Genomic DNA, 21,350 nt, shown 5'->3' on the forward strand with positions numbered 1-21,350 from the left:
GGTCTACAAAAGATCAGCTCCCTCCTCTCTCTCTCTCTCTGCCTGGAGTTTACAAAGTACCCTGTTCCTGTAAGCTGGCGTACTTTGGACAGACAGGCAGATCAGCATCCATCCGCTTAGAGGAACACAAGTCTTACATCTGTAAACACAACTATGGTCATTCAGGCTTGGCTGACCATGTCTTGGACACCACCCACAGAGTATCATGGAAGAAAACCACCATGCTCCAACACAGCAAATTCAAGAAAGAGAGACTATTCTTAGAAGCAGCAGCTCTTAGAAATCAACCAAATCTTAATAAATACGGTTGCATTAAGCTTCCGAAAATTTGGGAAACACTCATCACCAGAGATCCTACTTTATATTCCAGGCCACCTACAACCACCCTTAGAGGGCGCTCCACCTAGATAGGACTTCAGTGTCACCCACGTGGTTGGGCTTAGTATTGTATGATATTTGTACTATGTTACGTTAGTTATTTTTGTAATCCCCGTAGATGTCCTAGTGACTAGGACGAAATATAGGAAGTATTAAATTCTTTTTAATCCTTTCTGAGTGTTGTAAAAAATCCATTAAACCTCCGACATTATGTCTTCACAGCACTTAAGCCTCTATACACAAATCATCCTGCATACTACTAGTTTTTGTTAATTTCTTCCATATAAATTTATTCAAATGGCTTCCAACCATACCAGCTTTACTTATTCTGTTGTCTATTTCCAAATTTAATTTGCCATCCTCACTAAAAAAAAACTGTGCGTAAATAGCTCAAATATTTTACTTTTTCTATAAATAATTCAATAGGTTCTCCAATGAGAATGCAGCTGAAGTTTCCTATGTCCATGCCTATTTCCACAATTTTGGAAAATCTGCCATGACAGATTTTCATGCAAAATTTGTTATAGTTGTTATTCAATTTAGTTTAGACAATCCTACAGACTCATACTATGTGTGCTTAGCAGTACATCATCTGCATAAAGCAAGAAGTTTGATATCTCTGATTTTGATATCAGACAACTTGAAAAAGAAATGAAGACTTGTGTCTTCATTTCTTCTCATCACACTAGGTGATGATGAAACTAACCAAATAGGTGTGCATACTATAATTTTCTATCTGAAAAACCAAGCACCATGCAGATGAGTAAAACTTCTAGAATATCTGTAAAGCATTTGGTGATGACAGTACTGATATATGACAATATCCTGCTTTCACACACAATATTCACGGTAATTCCAAACAAAGCCTTAAGTACAGCAGTGGTATTACAAACAAGATGAAAGCTAATGAACATTGAACTTCAGCCATTTTATGGAGATGCATGAATAGTTAGTTCAATCTAGGAGGGCAGTAGTGAAATCAAAGATGCTCGTGGAAAATACATTCAGAAATATTGTTTAAATCAGTATTACAAAATAAACAGATTAGTAAACCAATATACTAAAATAAAGACAATGTAAGACGAGTGTAAAGTTAGCAAAAGAGATAATGACACTGAAAGAGCAGTAGGAAATGAAGCATGATGTCAAAGGAATGAAAATGGTAATTTATTAGTAATTGTAATAATCTTGTGATAGGAAGATTATTTGAACATAAAACAAAATCCATAAAATAACCTAGATGTCACAATGGTAAAAACAAAAGCCAAACTGATCACAGTGCAACCGATCATGGATAGTTTTAAAAGCTCATTCTTACATGTTAAAATAAGGCAAGGAGCTGACGTATCTGATCATTACTTAGTGACAGCTAAATTAAGCTGAGTGTGAAAACAAAAATTAAAAGATCTTAGAGATCAATAAAACAAAGAATAATTTTTCTGTTAACATATTAATACCAGGACGTTTCATGCTATACTGGTGCAACATAAAAGGCACAATATACACAGTGCAGCATGAACATATTCATAAAGAAATTATTAAAAATTCAGATGAATGAGAAAGTCCAGAAGCCATGACAGAAAAAGAGATGGAAAAATTATTGGATAGTATAATGGGGTGCCAAGTATCTGTTTAGGTATTTAAAAAAAATTAGTAAACAAACAAGACTTAGAAACTCGTAGAAAAAAAAGACAAAAATACTGTTTCATATTCAAAGTCTCAGAAAATTAAAGAAATTCATCAAATAAAACCTAAGTAAAGAAAAGAAAGATTTGCATGTTAAGTATCTTCATGACTGGACTATTGTATGTACAAGCTGTTGAAGTTGCATATCAAACTGATTCCATCTCTTGCAATACATAGCACATATCCCTTTCAGATATGTACATTGCCATGTATTAAGGAATGGTTTCTCAAAGTAAAGGAAACTTGGACAAGGTTATGTTCTGAGTTTCAGAGAACTGATATCTATACTGTATTTAGAAGGAGAGCTGGTTAAGAAAAGGTCAAGTGTGGATGTGGTTTCTTTCTCATAGATAGAGGGACTACTTGTCTCATGTTTCACAGTAGCAATGACACTGTCAAATAGAAGTGGAAGTATCATTTTGAACTGCTGATTTGCAACTTATAAGCCAAATGAAATGCAGATTTAATCTCTTGAACACAGAAGTAAATTATCCTTAACCAAAATTATAGTCTTGTTTTAATCTTTTACTTAGAAGTAAACAAACAAAAGTTTGCATGCAAAGCATTTTCATGAGTGGGCTAACTTGCATATAGAAAAAAAAAAAAACCTGAATAAGATTGAGTTGATTTCAAACAAACTGCCAGATTATCCTGTAATGCACAACTTCACTTTTTTAGATACTACCATGCATTATGAGAAGGATCACTATCCAGACCTGTTTCAACCTTTTTTTTTATGTTAGTTTTATGTTTCATACACAAGAGGGTGGTTGGTCAATCTATAGTACATCAATACTATGTAAGGGAAGAGGTCAGAGTAAGGAGGAATTGTTCACATTAGATTTGAAGGCCTATGTATTCCTTAGAAAAGACATAGGAGGGAAGGTTATTTCAGAGTGCTGTAGCAGCAGTAGGAATAAAGAGGACAAAACTGGTTGTTGGTCAGAACTGGACTATAGAAAGATGCTAGGTGGCAGCGATACACATTTATGGGTTTGTAAAAGAGGAAGAATTATTGATGCTTGTTCTGATGAACATTTGCCATCGAGATATTTATGGAAAATGCATGCAGGTGAAAGCATTTGGAGTGAGTTGGTCAGAGATGGGTCATTAATCAATCTGATTGCTCTCTTCCATATTACACTGAGTATTTTTAGGGAGCTCTTGGGACACCACCTTGATGGATGATCAGATATGCAATTTGCACAGGGTTACTAGCTGTTCAGAGGTAAAGTAATGCCTTCAGTAAAAGAAGAATCCTAATTTTTTACATACTGAAAAGACAATGGTTATAATGTGTTTGCATCAAGAGAGATTTAATGTTAAGGTGATACCAAGGAGAGAAATCTCATCTTGTCTAGAGATCTGGATGTTGCAAAGGTGTGTGTGGGAATAGAGAGAATTGTTCTGAGATAACCTTGGCAATGAAATTGACAAAGCCCACAGAAGAATGGTTTGGAGACAAGAATTTACGATTGTAAAGGTTCTTCCTCGTTAAGTTGTGGGGTTTGTGTGGTGAAAGGTTTGTTGAGTAAGAAGGATGAATGTAGTGTGCTGACATCAGTGAAACTGTATTGGATTGGTGGTCAACTCGAGCAGGTCACTGATATATAGAAGGAAGAGGATGTATGAAAAAAAGAGAAAAAAAGGGAAATAAAACTAAATGTGAGAATCACAGAGATATATCTCTACTGAGTGTTCCTGGTGAGATTTATGCAAGTATACTTGAGAAACAGCTGAGAAGATTTGTGGAAGGGAAGATTGAGGAAGAACAAGCTGGATTCAGGCCAAATAGAGGCTGTCAAGATCAGATCTTCACTTTACGACAATTAGTTGAGAAAGCATGGGAATATAACAAAGATCTGTATTTAAGTTTTGTCGATCTGGAAAAGGCATACGACAAGGTGCCAAGAGAGAAGCTATTCAATACGCTAGAGTTATATGGTGCCAATGGGACATTCAAGCAATACTTTGTCTTTATTTGAGTTGCAAGTCTGCAGTTAGAATTGAAAGAAGTACAGGAAGAGGGGTTAATGTTAAATCTGGTGTGAGACAAGGATGTACATTATCTCCTCTGTTATTCATTATCTATATGGATCACATTATAAAGGAAAGTACAACGATATCAAAATTGAAGATGTTAATAACAACTCTTTGCTTTATGTGGATGATGTCATACTTTTAAATAAATCCGCTACGAGTCTGCAAGATTCCCTGAATAAATTGAATAACTATTGTAATAGATATGGTATGAAGGTGAACAATAAGACAAAGACAATGAAAATAAGCAGAAATATTGAAAATATCAACTACATTTTGAATGGAGAACCTATAGAACAAGTAAAATATTTCAGCTATTTAGCACGATTTTTAGTGAAGAAGGTAAATTAAACATGGAAATCGACAACAGAATCAACAAAGCTAGCAAGGCAGGAAGTCAACAGAATAAATTTATATGGAATAAGAGAGAAATTAGTAAAAACATTAAATTAGCTGTATACAAGACAATGTTCAAACCAATTTTAAACTTATGGATCTGAGGGCCGAGTTAGAAATAAAACACTTGACCAAAGACTATAGACCGTAGATATTACAGTCCTGAGAAAGATTATCAGTATGAACAGATGGCATCAATGGCAATATCATATTAAAAATGAGGATATTAGGAAAGAACTTGACATTGTTAGCATCCAGGAATGTATTAGCAGAGCTAATCTGAGGTGGTATGGTCACTTAAACAGAATGCGAGAGGAAAGATTAGTAAAATAAGTGTTCTCTGCCAGGTTGGCACAAAAAAGACCCAGAGGAAGACCAAGATATAGGTGGATTGATACAGTAAAGAGTGCCTTAGAAGATAGAAATATAAGATCTGATAACGTTACTCTTGACAGATAACAGATTGATTTGGAGGAAAATTGTAGATAAGAAGTTAGTAATGATGTAAGTATTTCATCAGGAATTTGATGATGATGAGGGTGTATGGAAAGAGAGAATCCTGTGGGACCTCAACATTAGTTGCACAGAAGATGGAGAAGTCATGGAGGTCATCTCACTTGGTGTTGTTATGATGACTGACAACCCCTGGTTGGGAATGGCTATTGATGATACTGCTCATTACAAGAACAGATAAATACAAGGTTGTGATCTAAATTACCTAAGGAAGATTCAACCTTCACAGTATACTTGAAGGGGGTCACTAGTGAGGAAGAGGTCCAGAGTGCTTGGAGAGTGGTCTGGGTTATCTGGAACAATGATAACAACTCAGCATCTCTGCTTGTGGTACTGTTTATTGTTAAGTGTGAACATTAATGACTCCAAGGAAGATAATCTCACTGTTGGGAAAGTTTGACCAAGGACATCAATGCAGAGAGGAAGTCAAGAAGATCAGAATTGTTGGTAGCACTGGAAAAGCAACAGAGCAAATAAATTTGACAGCAAGAAAGAAATTTCAGTCAAAGAAGATCATAGTCAGATTCTAAATTGAATGCTCTCTGGCATGGTATGTTAGAGTGAAAGTAAATAGTGCAATCCATAAGTTTTATGACAAAAGTTATAATGGTAAAAATGGTAGCAGTTTTCAGAGAGCTGCAGAAAATTCTACTTGTTTGATTGTCTTTAGTTCATCGGTTAGAGCTTTTTTGGATGGCAACAACATACACAAGGTGGCTTCATTTTCAACTTGGAGAACAGAAAATAGTCCAAAAGGGATAAATCTGATGGTGGAGGGAGAAGTTATAAAGGATGAGATACTTTTGTGTGTTAAAAAGTAATACACATTTGCAGTTGTCAGCAGGCACATCACTGTGCAACAGGAAAAAAAATCTCGCAACCAGTATGGAGTGGGACAGACACGCTGAATGCATTTAAGGAGACAATAACTTCTTTATGAAATTCTGTATTCAATGTTTTCCCCTTTGGTACAAATTCTTTGTGCACCATGCGTCGAGAGTAAAAAAAAAAGTATCAACATCATTTTGATGGGCGACTTTGGAATCTCAATTTCTTTGGTCTGTGAGATGTCTTACCAACCTATTTGGAACTCTGTTGCTTTGTTTCAGGATCATAGGCAAAACACCAACCTCATCTCCCATAATTTTGGGGAAGCAATTTCATCTGCAATTACGATGTCCTGATAAGACACGACTCAATCTTCTCTTTGCTCAGCTGTCAAGGCATGTGGGACAAACATGCACACTACTTCCTTTTCCCAAATCTTCGCTAAGAATGCAAGTAACAATACTTTTAAGGATGTTTGAAGCCTCTGCTATCACTCATGATGCAATTCGATGATTATTCCATGTCAGCAATGTGTTCCTGAGTTCAAGTCATTGTGGGAAGGCCACGTCTCCGATCATCTTCCACCAACTACCTTCTGTCATGAAATCACAAATATCACCTGAGGACATTAGATCAGTTCAGTCTCATTTCCATATGCCTTTTGTACTATTTCTAGGGTTTCTGTAGAAGAAAGACCAACTTTAAATGGATAGGGCTTGGAGAGGTTGAAAGCTGTTTTATAGCAGGAAAATCAGTAAGCTTTATTTGCTTGCTGCAGATGGAAGTGGACACTGTTGAGGTTGGAGCTTAAACCATATACAAGGTGATTCAGAACTCTTGGGTTCTATCTCCCCTTAAAGTTTGGCCCAAGAGTTCTGAATCGCCCTGTATATGGTTTCAGCTCCAACCTCAACAGTGTCCACGTCCAACTGCAGCCAGCAAAACTAACTGATTTTCCTGAACAAGCACTTTTAGTCATACAATGCATGGTCCGAACTCAAGCGGTGAAGCGCTAGCAACTACTGTGTCAGGAAATGAAGAAACATAAGAATAACAGAGGAGATTTGAAACAATTGCAGAAATTACAGAACATAAAGAATTTTATTGAACAAATTACAGAAACTGCTCAAAAGAGCGACCGCCAACGTTAATGCAGGCTTCACACCTTCAACGTAGTGATTGGCGTACAGTGATGAAAATACCAGGCATTTCTCGTACAGTGGCAGCAGAAATCCTGGCAAATCAGGTCCTCACTGAAATCGATGGGACTCATAGATTAGGATTTTCATATGGTCCCATAGGAAAAAGTCCAGACATGAGATATTGGGCGATCATGGCAGTCAAGCGATGGGACCACCCCAACCAATCCATCATCCTGGAAATGTTGCATCCAAGGCATTCCGCACATCCACGCTAAAATGGGGCGGTGCTTCGTCGTGTTGGAACCACATACGTGTTTGAATATTTGCTGGAACAGGGTTCAGTAATTCTGGCAAGACCTCTTGTAAAAATAAGAGGTATATTCTGCCATTCTAATAAGATTTTCACATTAGAATTCCTCTTTTATAGTCTATGTTTCATATTTCATCCCACTTTCTCATTTTTCTTCCAGTTGTTGATGAAGTCAACATCCTTGTTTCTGCTGGCTGAAGATAAAGTTGGGCCAGGCTCATATTCACGAATGAAAAGAAAAGGCTTCATCAATGGGAACTAGATCTTTTAAATGATACTGACAACTAAATCAACACAGAAATAACATTTTCCATAAACAATTAGTGAAATCATTCATCCCTACACAGTGGGTGATCGGTTAACGAACAGTTCGGACTGCGAACAATGAACACTTTCGCGAAAGATTTTTTATGTTTGGACAACAAACACATATTCAAATAACGAACAAGAAGAAGCGATGCTGTGTGCAAGATTTTGTAGAACTGTATTTTACTGCTATCTATGAACAGTTTCTGGAACGAGATTTTGACAGTTGTATACATAACCTTTTTGTGCGCTAGTTGATTTCTGTTCTCTGAATTTTTGTAAGTGCTTTTCTGAACTTTTTATTTAAAAAAAAAAACTGATAATATTATGGGGCCTAAAAAGAGTGAAGTGTCAAGAACTGTGCTAACTATAGAAACCAAGTAAGAGATAATAGCCAAGCTAGAGAGTGGGCAGAAGATGTCTGATGTTGCTAGGCAGTATGGCTTGAACAGGTCTACAGTAGGCACAATCTTAGCTAAGAAAGATATAATCAAGAAGACTCAAGCAGCTAAAGGAGTAACAAAAATCACATCTGAGAAACAAAGATGTGCCATCCATGAAAAAATTGAGAGATTGCTTTCAGTTTGGATAAAAAGGGAAATGAAAAGAGATGTAACTAGTATGACTATCATTCAAGAGAAGGCTAGAGAAATTTTTGAAGAACTGAAGAAACAAACCACATTCATCACATGAGGAGATAGAATTCAAGGCTACCACTGGATAGTTTGCAAAGTTTAGAAGGAGATCTGGCATTAAACATGTGGTAATGCAAGTGAGCCTGCTAGTGCAGATAAAGAAGCTGAGAAGTTCTGTCTCAAATTTCAAGAATTCACACACAAGTCCACAACAAATTTTCAATTGTGATGAAACTGGTTTATTTTGGAAGTGCATGCCGAACCATATCTACATCACGAAAGATGAAAAAAAATATTCCTGGGCATAAACCCATGAAAGAAAGATTGACGTTAATTTTGGAGCTAACGCTAGTGGTGATATGAAGCTTAAACCATTTCTTGTCTATCACTCTGAGAACCCTAGAGCAATCAACAAAAATTCCATAATTAAAGAAAGACTGCCAGTGATGTGGAGATCGAATGAAAGGGCATGGGTCATGCAGGTTCTTTTCAAAGAATGGCTGTTTCAAGTTTGTGCCCAAAGCATCAAGGATTACCTTCAGACCAATGAATTGCCATTGAAAGCACTGCTGTTATTGGACAATGCACCAGGTCAACAAAAGACCTTGAAGATAATTTGCTAGAAGACTTTCCCTGGCTGACAGTTCAGTTTCTGCCTCTAAATACCACTTTGTTGATTCAGCCAATCGATCAGGTTATTGCGGGTTTCAAGAAATTGTACGCTCACGCACTGTTTCGTCGGTGTTTTAAAGCAGGCCAGTTCTCCTCAACAATGACATTAAAAACGTTTTGGAAAGAAAAATTTGATATTCTTAAAGCTATTCGGCTCATTCAAAAGGCGTGGTCAGAAGTCACTCAACGACAGTTGAATTCTGCTTGGCAAAAGCTGTGTCCATCCTGCATTCAGGGAGACAGAGATGATGTCCCTGAAATTATGGATGAAATTGTGACAATTGCTAGAGATCTGGAATTGGAGATGAATGAAGATGACATTGAAGAGCTTATAATGGAACATGAAAATGATCTGATGACAGAAGAACTCCAAGAACTCTTGAATGAAGAACACCAAGAAACTCAGCGAGATGTGTTTTCTTCTGAAAAAGAGGAAGACGAAAGAGGACCAATGCCGACATCTGCTATTAAAGATCTTTTGAAGGAGTGGGAGGATGTCAGAACAACGGTCTTAGAATGGCACCAAAACCAGGTTGAGGTCAATAGGCTTGGGGATCTCTACAATGACAATGCTACTAATCACTTCTGAAAAATCCTGAAGAACAGAGAAAAGCAATTGACATTGGACAGATTCTTTAACGCCCCACAAATGAAAAAAAAAACATGACTGATGAAAATGCAAGACTGTGTATGTATGTATTATTGTTATTATAAATAAACGTAGTAAGAAATTATATAATTTTTTATTTATTTTTTTGGGTCTCTAGAACGAATTAATCAAATTCCCATAAAAATCTATGGTAAATCAATAACGAACAATTCAGGTAGCGAACAGTCTTTGAACGGATTATGTTCGTTAACCGATCAACTACTGTACTAAAATATTCTGGATGAGCAATTTTTCTTTTTGCTTAGGAAGAAAGTAAATTATAAAAAATGATCTTATTTTAATCCTTTACTCAAGCAGAAGCAAACAAAGTTGGTACATGAAGTATCTTCACAAGCAATCTAATGTGACACCAATAGCCTCTATAGATAAGTAATCTAGTTGTAAAGATACTTCACACACAAAATTCTGTTTGCTTACATCTGGATCAAGCTTAAAGCAAGACAAAATTTCTTCAAGTATAATTTACTTTCTGACTAAGCAAAAACTTCAACTCTCTCATTCAGAGCATTTTAATGTGGTAATAAATCATTTTACTAATTGTGTGGTACTTCATCAGAGATGTAGCTTCCAATGATAAGACCTCAAGGTTTAATACCATTTTCCTTCATAATGTGATCCATATAGATGATAATAACAGTGGAGATAATGTACACCCTTGTCACACACCTGATTTAACATCAAACTACCTTTCTGTACCCCCTTCAATTCTAGTTGCTGATTTACAGCTCAAATACAGACTATGTATTGCATTGTAAATCTATTTTCCCATTCCCATGAAAAAATCTGCTTTGTGTTCTGTACATATATTATGATGAATGTCACATACGAATTTTCCAAGGTTGCCATATTCTTTCCTGTTGGCAATCTGGATGGAATGCCAAGTATTTACCAGCTCTCAAAGATGTTAAAGCAAAGAACCCAATGTAAATGATAAAATCATAAAACCAGGAATCAGTTGAAAGTAATCACCCAAAAATTTGATTACGATTAATGTTTTATTAAAGACTTAAACATTTGGTTTGAAATTATGGCCAAAGCAACTAAGTCTATAACTATTATGACTATTAAATGAATATTCTTATATTCTTCTGGCTGATTTGCTTGTTTAGTGAGATGAAAAACACTAGTTTTCATCTCTGTTTCCTTCTTGAAAACAAATTTTCAAGAAGGAAACAAAAACTTGTGTTTGAAAACAAATTTTCAAGAAGGAAAACCAAGCCACCTGGATCCATATAAAACCACCTAACAACTTAAGCTAAGGAGTTTTTATAAAAGTTCTTCACTTCACAAATAACTTGCAAGGTACTAAATTAGAAACAATAAATCTTTTTGTAATGACTAGATGCCATTTATGCCTGTTCAGCATTCTAGGAGTGAATTCAATTATTAAAAAATAAAGATATGATGTTCATATTTATTATGAAGTAGACAAACTGCACTATTCAAAATGCTCAACAGCTTACTACCTTATTTAAAAGAAATTTCTCTGTATGCTGTACATTCACTATTCAGACTTCCATGAAGTCTAAAGCATCATTGTGGGAAGTTATTATAAAAAGTAATCTTCAGCCAACCATGCTTTATACTGCACAACATGCATCACTCGTCACTATCCAAAGCAAAAAATCTGTACCGTGAACATCCTTATAACTTCCAAGGATGATGTCATGTTCTGCTAGTGTCTCATTCACTCTGAAAATCTATTAATCTGGTAAAAACCTTCATGATATATCTCATTATATTGCTCTTCTCCTATCCTCTCCTTGTGTACTGTTGTAACCTTCGTAATGGCACAGCATGGTTTATCATCGATGTTCCAATAAACCAAATCATATCCAAATCCTATACCACTACGGTTTGCAAATTTTTGCATTCCTTCAATCTGTCCTCATTCACTTACCTCATGCTAATGTTATCTTAGCCATGTTTTCTGGATCCTTCCCAAAATTTCCCCTTCTCCATGAAAATCAGATAAAAACTAAATCTCAGTGCAGTAGTAAATAAGCAGCCTGATCAATGTCTTGTACAGAAGAAAATCCTTTATTTCTAATAGATGACAATCTTTTTCCACTGCAGTAATCTCAATAACATGTTTCCTCGATTTCATATCTTTGCCTACCATCGCGTTCCTTCAATATACTGCCAAAAAATATATATAGCATCACATCAAGATTCAGGTGTTAAGGATTTTTTTTTTACTTTGCAACACTGAATTGACAACCCTACTGATCTGCATCTATTCAAATTCAACTGGATTTCAATAGACTGGATATTTGAAGTACCTCATTAGGGCTTCACCCATTAGTGCCATTCCTCAAAATCTGCATTACTACAAACTGTGACTCTACAATTAACCTTCCTAATATTATTAATAAAAATTAAAGAATAATGCGGTGCTTAAGGGTCAAAGCTGTATAACTGAGAGGAGACCTCCACATAGCCTTTAAAGGAATGCAGAGAAGAGACCAGGGCTTCTGACCTAATGTCCAATCCTCACCTCATGGTGCACCGTGTTGGGTATCTACCTGGATACTGAACGAACTGCCAAAAAATATTGGGCTGGCAATTTGGGATTTAACTGACCAAATTGTATTCTTATTGGCTTAAACCAATATACAAAATGACGGTACAACATGACAAAATTTCATGCTGGCTCAGGGCATTCCCCCGGATAAACAAAACCCCCGTTGTTTTAGCCAGGGAACCTGGACAAACAACAAAAAGTCATCTACTGGAACAAATCTTAAAGCACACTCCAAGTCAACATTACCAGAGTTAAAGTTTGGTACTATCAACATAAGAAGCCTGAATGGAAAATGGAACTAGCTGAAGAATTAGATAAGTACCAGATCGACATAATAGAGGTGACTGCAACAAAAAAGACAAAAACTGGCGAGATCTTTCTGAGCAATAAATACAAAATGTTATATTCAGGAAATGACAATCAAAGAAAAGAAGGAGTAGCCATAGTATTCAACAAAAAATACGAGGCTAATCTTCTTGAATGGAAAGCAGTCTCAAGTAGAGTGATGTGGACAAATATCAGAATGGGGAATTGGACAATGAGACTTATTTATGCCTATGGTCCCACAGAAGGTTCTACTGCGGTAGAAGTGGAGGAATTTTTTGATGATTTAGAAAAAGCAAATGACACAATGAAAAAGGAAAAGTTGGTCCTTGTTAGGAATCTAAATAGCAGAGTAGAAAATGATTGTCAGACATACAAAAATATTTTGGGAAAATTTGGAGAAAAGAGCAAAGCTAATAATAATGGCAAATACTTGTTGGATTTCTGCTCAGGACATGGACTGGTTATTACTAAAACCATGTTCCAACATAAAAATGTGCACAAATTCATATAGAGAGAAGAGGCAAGGAATAAGAAAAGTCTCATTGACTATGTTGATGTCGATAATGATGTATTCTCCCTGGTGCAGGACACCAAAGTGTACAGAGGATTTGAAATTGGAAGTGATCACTATTTTGTCTTGAGCAGGATAAAATTGAATTTCATATTGAAAAGAATGACACATAAGAAAGTTTTAAAGCGAATATAAGTTTAGCAGCTCTCAGATGTGAACTGTAGACTAAAATACACAAAGATTATTGGGGGAAAAAATGAAAGAATTTGAGAACAAGAACCAAACCTCCAAGATTCAGTGGCAAACCTTGAAGAAAACTCCAATTGATTCAGCCAGAGAGGTATGTGGCGAGGTTGTCTGCAAGGATAGAAAAATCAGAACTCCATGGCGGACACGGGAAGTTAAAGAGGCAGTGAAGGAAAAGAAGAAAGCATATCAAAAATTCATGGCCAATAAGTCAGCTTGTGCTCTTAGAGAATACAGAGACAAATGTTAGAAAGCTAACCACTGTAAAACTAGCTAAACAAAAGTCATGGGACTTTGGCAAGAACATAGAAATATCAAGAAGGTGGTAAGATATTCTGGAAGTTGTTGAAGCTTAGAAATGGAGGAAAGAGTGCTGTAAAAGGAGTTCGAGATGATAAAGGTGACATGAAAACAGGAGAAAAAGATATCCTTGAAGTATGGAGTAATTACTTCAAAAAATTGCTAAATGAAACAAGCAGTGATTGCACAGTGGTAAAAAGCACTCAACAGGCATAGTCTGGAATACATATCCATACTTGAAGTAGAAAAAGCCATCAAAGGCTTGAAATGTGGAAAGGCATCAGGAGTAGATGATATTCAACCAGAAATGCTGAAGTATGGTAGTATAAAAATCTTACAGTGGCTGCACTACATAGTTCAGAAGGCCTGGACAGAGGGACGAATTCTTGATGATTGGAGTAGAGCTCTAATAGTACCCATATATAAAAAGGGATATAAAATTGAATGCGAGAATTACAGAGGTATTTCCCTACTGAGAATCCGGGCAAGATTTATGCTAGTATACTTGAGAAACGTTTGAGAAGAATTGTGGAAGAAAAAGCTGGAGAAAAACAAGCTGGATTCAGGCCAAATACAGGCTGTCATGATCAGATCTTCACTTTACGACAATTAGTTGAGAAAGCATGGGAATATAACAAAGATCTGTATTTAAGTTTTGTTGATCTGGAAAAAGGTACAAGACAAGGTGCCAAGAGAGAGAATATTCAATACACTGCCATTATATGGTGTCAATGGGGCATTATATCAATCAATACTTGGTCTTTATTTGAGCTGCAAGTCAGCAGTTAGAATTGAAGGAAGTACAAGAAGATGGTTTAATGTTAAATCTGGTGTGAGACAAGGATGTACATTATCCCCTCTGTTATTCATTATCTATATGGATCACATTATGAAAGAAAGTGGTATTAAACATGATATCAGAATTGGAGGTGTTAATGTCAGCTCTTTGCTTTATGCAGACGATGTTATACTTCTAAATAAATCTGCTACAAGTTTGCAAGATTCCCTGACTAAATTGAATAACTGTTGTAATAGATATGGTATGAAAGTCAGCAATAAAAAAGACAAAGACAATGAAAATAGGTAGAATCGTTGAAATTGTCAACTGTGTTTTGAATGGGGAACCTGTGGAACAAGTAAAACATTTCAGCTATTTAGGTGCGATTTTTAGCAAAGATGGTAAATTAAATATGGAAATAGATAACAGAATCAACAAAGCTGGTATGGTAGGAAATCAACTGAATAAATTTATATGGAATAAGAGAGAAATTAGCCAAAATACTGACAGTATTCAAGCCAATTTAACTTATGGATCTGAGAGCTGGGTCAGAAGTAAAACAAAGACTAGCATATGCTAAACATACTAGAGACCAGAAGTATGCCAAAGACTAGAGACCGCAGATAAGTGTTTTCTGAGAAAGATTATAGGCGTGAACAGATGGCATCAATGGTAATATCATATTAAAACAGAGGATATTAGGAAAGAACTTGACATTGTCAGCATCGAGGAATGTATCAGAGCTAATCTCAGGTGGCATGATCACTTGAACAGAATCAGCGAGGAAAGATTAGCAAAACAAGTGTTCTCTGCCAGGTTGGCAGGAAAACGACCCAGAAGACCAAGATATAAGTGGATTGGTACGGTACAAAGTGCCTTAGACGATAGAAATATAAGATCTGATAATGTTGGAGTCTTGACAAGTAACAGACTGATTTGGAGGAAAATTGTAGATAGGAAGTTAGCAATGATGTAAATTTTTCATGTAGTACTATCATATCCTGTACATCCATTGAGGGTACGTCAGTAATTTGATGATGATTAAAGAATAATGGTTCTAAAATAGAGGCCTATTGCATGCTACCAATGACCTTCCTCTTCCAACAACTTTCCTTCCCCTTTTACACTCACACAACTTCCTGAAACTTGCCAGTACCAATCGTATCATCCACCCAACTGTGATAATATATGCAATGCCACTGCAAAATCTAAATGACACAGTATTTGCCTTCTCCTTATGCCATAAATTAAAGATACCAAGAAATTATATACTTTGTTTAATCCTTTAATAGTCTGGGTAGCGACCCTTTGCATTATAGGATACTAAGGCAAGTGATGTGAAGTCATTAGCTTCTATATATAAGAATTGTCATAGTCCTTAAAATACTTCACGAGCAAACTATGTTTGCTTACACTTGGATAAAAGATTAAACCAGGTATATAATTTCTTTGGTATCTTTAATTTATAGAATAACCAACTGGAAAAACTTCCAACTCCTTATGCCATACATCATGTAAAGTAAATTGCTGAAACAATTTCCAATCTGGCTGTTATCCATTCATTTCCTATCATCATCATCATCATCATTAACTGCACTCCAGATACCAAAAATGTCTATAATGCTTCACATTATAGACAATCCTATCATATTCCATTCTTTGAATAGTGGAATAATCTTTAACCACCTTGAACTATTTGGGGACCATTACTTGGCAAGAACTTGTTTAAACAACTATGTCAATAACACCATTAACTTTGTGAAAATCATGGTATTTGGAAACCCAAATGTCATGATTTCAACTATCAATGAACTCACTAAAAATGTGTAATTTTCATACATTTGAGCTATAGACATTATGGGTTTCTATCTAGCCTCTGAAAACAATAATGATGACGGGCATCCTTAATCCAATGATTACATCAAGTAGTTTCAAAAACACTCCAAATTGTAAAAATACCAAGTAAAAATGACAATAAGTACATCTAGCCCTATTTTCTAGTTAGAAAAAACAGCTTCTAACCTTGCTGCAAGAGTGGACATGCCTATTCAACATGGGCAACTTATGAGAATTTGAGTCAACCACTGATATAAAACAACATGTATTTTAATTATTAAACCACATCAAATTCAAAAATACAAAATATAAAGTGTTCTGCACTGATTAAGTGCAAGATTATAGGTCATGACTGATTTGGTAAAGTTGTTACTTTCACAGAGGTAGGCTCAAAAGCAAGTAAGAAAACCAAAAATACTATACTTAAGTAAATTTTACATACAAATATTAGAGAGCAGTCATACTATCTTGTCTTGATTATGAATATATGTTTTTTTGCAACAATGAACCTGTGTCGAAAGCTTTGTGAAATAATTATCATGAACTTTAAAACAATTTTTTTAAATCTTTTTCTAAATTCATCATTTGGGTTTGGCACATGACATAAACCTCCCCCGCCCCCTTCCTTTATATTTTTAAAGGCATTTATACTTCGTGTGTTGGGAATCATACGTATATTTAGCCTTAGTGAGATAAGTCTCATTATTAATATCTACATTTCTGAAAAATAAGGTGTGCTATTTGAAAGAGGCTGCTTTCACAGCAACACTGAGTCTCAAATCTTTAAGTAAATACAGTAGTCATTTGTAACAAAGTGTCCAGTAAATATATTAGTTTATCATCACTCAGAATGATTTAGATTCTTTGGCAGTCACTTAACAGTCCTCATGAATCCATTAATTCTCTGATATTCAATAGCTGTGTCTGGCAGCCTTCCTGATATTTTGTAGCATAAATTCTCCAGTTTTTATTTAACAAACCCATCTTTGGACATGCCGATAAAAATAATTTCTGCATATTTCTGGTTGTACATGGAGATGAACCTCAGAGGAGAATAACATCTGGCACTTCACAGAGCAATGTTCTTGGATTGCTAATATAATCAAATACTTGCGTCTGGTTGGCCTAATGCAAGGTTTCCCAAACTGAGGTGTACCTCCCTTTGGGAGATACAGAGTCAGTTGAAGAGGCATGAAGAACCTCTTAGTTGCACATTGTTATAATAAATCCACCTTTTCCAAAACACTACTTAAGTTAGTAACATGGTTTTATATAATTATTTGCAGAATTATATAATTATTTTATAATTGTTTAGGATAAATAAATATTTGTTTCATTTGAATATTACTTTTTATATATTTATTAAAAATAAAGTTCATTGTATTGTTTTCAATGTTCATCTGTGTTGGATTTTTAGGGGAGGTATATATGTTAGGAATGCACTAAAAGGAAGTGTGATGGCAAAAAGTTTGGGAACCCTAGCCTAGTGGTTAATATATCCACTCTGCAGACAAAAGGCTGCATTTTCATCTTTTGCCTTGTGATGTGTGTGATGTTCCTCATTCATTAATACTCAGGCAGATATTCATTAATACTCATACTCATGCATTATACATGCAGATATACACTGCCAAGATGGACTGAGTCATCATGGGACAATCAAATCCAATTCTCCCCACACAGACTTGGTGAGGGGTCTATTACCGGGACCCTCCTCAATAATGAGAGAGAAATCAGAGACTTACCTCGCACTCCATTCAATGTTGATGTGATGTTAATCAAAACTAAAAACAAACAAACCAGCCTGGTTGGCCGAGTGGTTAGCATATCCGTGTGGGTTCGAATCCCGTCGTGGGCATGGATGTTTGTGATTGTCAGTGAAAATACTAGTGATGGTGGTAGGCAGTAGATGGCATTGGTGCAATTGCAGTTAGTTGTAGTTGGTTGAGAGTTGTAGAGTAGGTGCCCTCTCTCGATGAGTCGTTGGACTCCCTAGAGGTGTTGCGTAATAACAATAAAAATAAAACTGATATGCTGGCCCTTCAGGATGAGCATGATGTATATAGACAAACAAGCAGGAAAATAATTTAGCAGATAAATGCAAGGTTTTCACCAAGAACTGCTGCCAAGTAAAGTGTTCTACTGTACATAGCTTCGATTACACTTAGTTAGAAAGTAAACTACTTGCTAAGAAATTATATTCTTGTTTAAATCAATCTAACAGACAAGCTTAGATATTGAATGCTATTCAAAACTTATTTTAATGATATTAACACCGCCAAACAATTTTATAAAAAAATTTTTTTATTAACTGGCTTATATTTCACATCAGCATTTTCAGAATGCAAAGCAGCATATATATGCAATGAGTTAGTGAAACAATTCAAATTGTAACAGATAAATATCTAAGGTCTTAATTTGGTGCCCTCTAATGTTGTAAAAAAAAAGTATCTTAAGATAACAGTCTCCCAAATTGTTGGCAAATTAATACAACCATATTTGTTCAGGTTAAAAGAATTCTTCATAGCCATGGCTGACTCTAAAAATAATCTTTCCAATCTGTACTGACTTCTAAATAACACATTAGTTTTCTTCCATCTAATCCTGTGTGAAAGGGTGTCCAAAGTGCAATCTGCTAGTCCTGACTTGATATAATAATGGTAGCAAATGTATTTTTTATGTTCTTCAAGGCAGATGTTAACAGATCTTCCTGTCTGCCCATAGCAGGCCAAGTCACAGTCACGAGTTCATACACTCCAAAATGCACGAGAAGGTGAAATTTATCCTTATGAGAGCAGATCAGAGTTGCTAATTTAACATGAGGTTTGAATGCAGTGCAAAGGCCATGTATTATTAGTACTCTGGCTATATTTTCTGATGTACCTCTGGCACTGGGAACAGGAAAAGTAATGCTTTTGTCCCTGTGTATTAGAGAGGGAAGGAATGGGGCTATGTCATATTTTATCTATTTTATAGAAAATTTTGGCAACTCTCCAAGAAGGTAAAGCAGAAATATTTAAGTTTTTTTGGAAAGAGCTCTATCAATAGAACAAATGGCTCTTGCTATGTGCATAAGTATTTTTAAAATTTCATACTGTTGGCCTGGATGATGATAATGTGCTTGTTTATGTAAGTATCTTCCTGTGTGTGTGTGTTTGATGGCTTTCTGTAAATGGAAAAAGATATTAATCCATCAGAAAAGCAGGTGACTAATGCTCAAGAAAAGGCAAACAATTAGATTATTTTTCTACTATGAGGTGAATTTTGGAATACTGGCTGTTTATGTACTTGATAAAAGCATCCAAAGTGTCTTGTCCATGAGGCCATATGGCAAAAACATCATGAACAAGGCATAAACACACTAGGGCTGGTATGTACCATAGCATGGTACTATTAATCTGGATTTATCCTCCCTATGTAAAGTAACCTGCATACTTAAGCAAATTTGAATAACTCAAAGATATCAGGGGAAAATTTCGACTATTAAATATACATGATGCTTTGTGCTCTGAAGATGCAGATTTGAAATGCAGCTTATTTAAATCCTTTATCCAAGTGTAAGCAAACATAGTTTACATGTGAAGGATCTTCTACTTGTAGAGGTTGCTGACTTCACGGCAAGCACCCTAGTAATGGAAATGTGCTTTGCATTATGAGATACCAAGGCAATTAATATAAATCCTTACATACAAATAGGCCTAGTTGTGAAGTTTCTTCACAAGCAAACTGTTTGCTTATGCTTGGATAAAGGATTAAACAAAAATCTAATTCTTCGCAGGTATAAAATGGGTTTTGATTATGCATCTTAACACTGGGCACAGATTTTAGTTGTCTGGATTTTTCAGTGAAATGATGTGGTCTTGAAATTGTTTCAAAGTGAGGAATGGTTTGCGAAAAGATAGCATACCTAACTCAAACCATCAGGCTGCATTTTTAAACCTCCTGTAACCATTGATGTTTCAGTCTTCTATCTAGGTGGTAGAAAATTTTCCTCACCATCAGACTATGCTCTGCTTACAGAAGACATGAAAAACGTTCCATTTTCGTTCTCTACCGTAGACAAAGTAGATTAACTAATTCTTAGATTTATAACCTTAGGATTACCTAATCCTAAGGTTATAAATGTTACGCAATGAAAGTTTTTTTTTGTTGATGTTAAAACATGCCAAATGTTACCTACTAAATAACTTTTGCTATCCTAGATGAGTTGAAATAATCAGTCCATACACTAATAAATTCTAAAAGCCAACGAAATGCGATCAGAAAACTAAATTAATAAACAAAAATCCTACAACATCTTTTACTGAGCCATTTCCAAAAAGTTTAACGTGTTTCGAAATTCTTATCACGCTAAGCCAATGGATTTAATAAACTATTATCAACTATTATATGTATTTCAATAACTACGAAATGCAACTACTGCACGTCAATATGGCGGACTCTTGACTGAACAACGGTAGCCATTTTGGAACAAAATCGAAAACTATTAACAGCCTACTGTCCTGTGAAAAGAGCTAAACAATGTTTCAGGAAAACACTACATCCACTTAAATTAATATTACTGAATACCCCAACCTACCTTTTGCTCTGATTTCTGTATTGATAACTTTGATCCTATTCAAGGTAAACCGATGTTAAATAAGAAATGGCCCTGGATGCCTAATAAGTATCCCGTTACCAGTAGAAACCAAAACAAAATTGGATTTTTTTTAAAAAAAATAAATAAACTAAATAAAAACGTTGATTCAAAAAATAAACTCCTAATCGGGAAAACTTCCAAGTCACTTATACAACCTAAATCTATTTCCGGTTGTTGGATTGCAGCTGAATATGATGGACTTAACATATACTCGATTTATCATGAATTCAGAACGTAAAATATTTAAATTGTATGTGAATCTTCTTATATGAAATAAACGAATTCACATTACACCAACTCTCATCTAAAACATTGTGGAACATACGCACAAAGCAATATCTAAACGACAACACATCATACTCTCTAACCCATCTTAGCAGGAATGGATGCACCTATATATATGGATGTGTGTTTATATATTATTTTTAAGTTATTTACAACACATTCTAAATTTACATTCATTTATTTCAAAATTTCAATAAAAATACGGTTTATATATTTATATTTGTTCGCATAAATAGTTTGTTTCAAAAATATTTCGTTCACACGAAGTATTTATGATATTTAGATGCAGTACTGATACTGTAGTGTGATTTGCAGTTTGCAGGGTGAT

The 21,350-nt window shown here is 35.4% G+C and overlaps 1 protein-coding gene across 2 annotated transcripts in view; it reads right to left on the reverse strand.

Moving 5' to 3' along the window:
- LOC150092606 (serine/threonine-protein phosphatase 1 regulatory subunit 10-like) overlaps positions 1-21,099 on the reverse strand; it is a 447,296-nt gene extending 426,197 nt beyond the window's left edge. For both annotated transcript variants that reach the window (XM_090414736.1, XM_090414735.1), the window contains exon 1: positions 20,678-21,099. The gene's annotated coding sequence lies outside the window, so the exon portion shown is untranslated. The remainder of the gene's footprint in view (positions 1-20,677) is intronic.
- Between the last annotated feature and the right edge of the window lie 251 nt (positions 21,100-21,350).

This window comes from Typopeltis vanoorti, chromosome 25 (assembly GCF_054136105.1).
Source record: "Typopeltis vanoorti isolate ZY-2024b chromosome 25, IOZ_Tvanoo_1.0, whole genome shotgun sequence".
NCBI classification, from domain to species: Eukaryota; Metazoa; Arthropoda; class Arachnida; order Uropygi; family Thelyphonidae; genus Typopeltis; species Typopeltis vanoorti.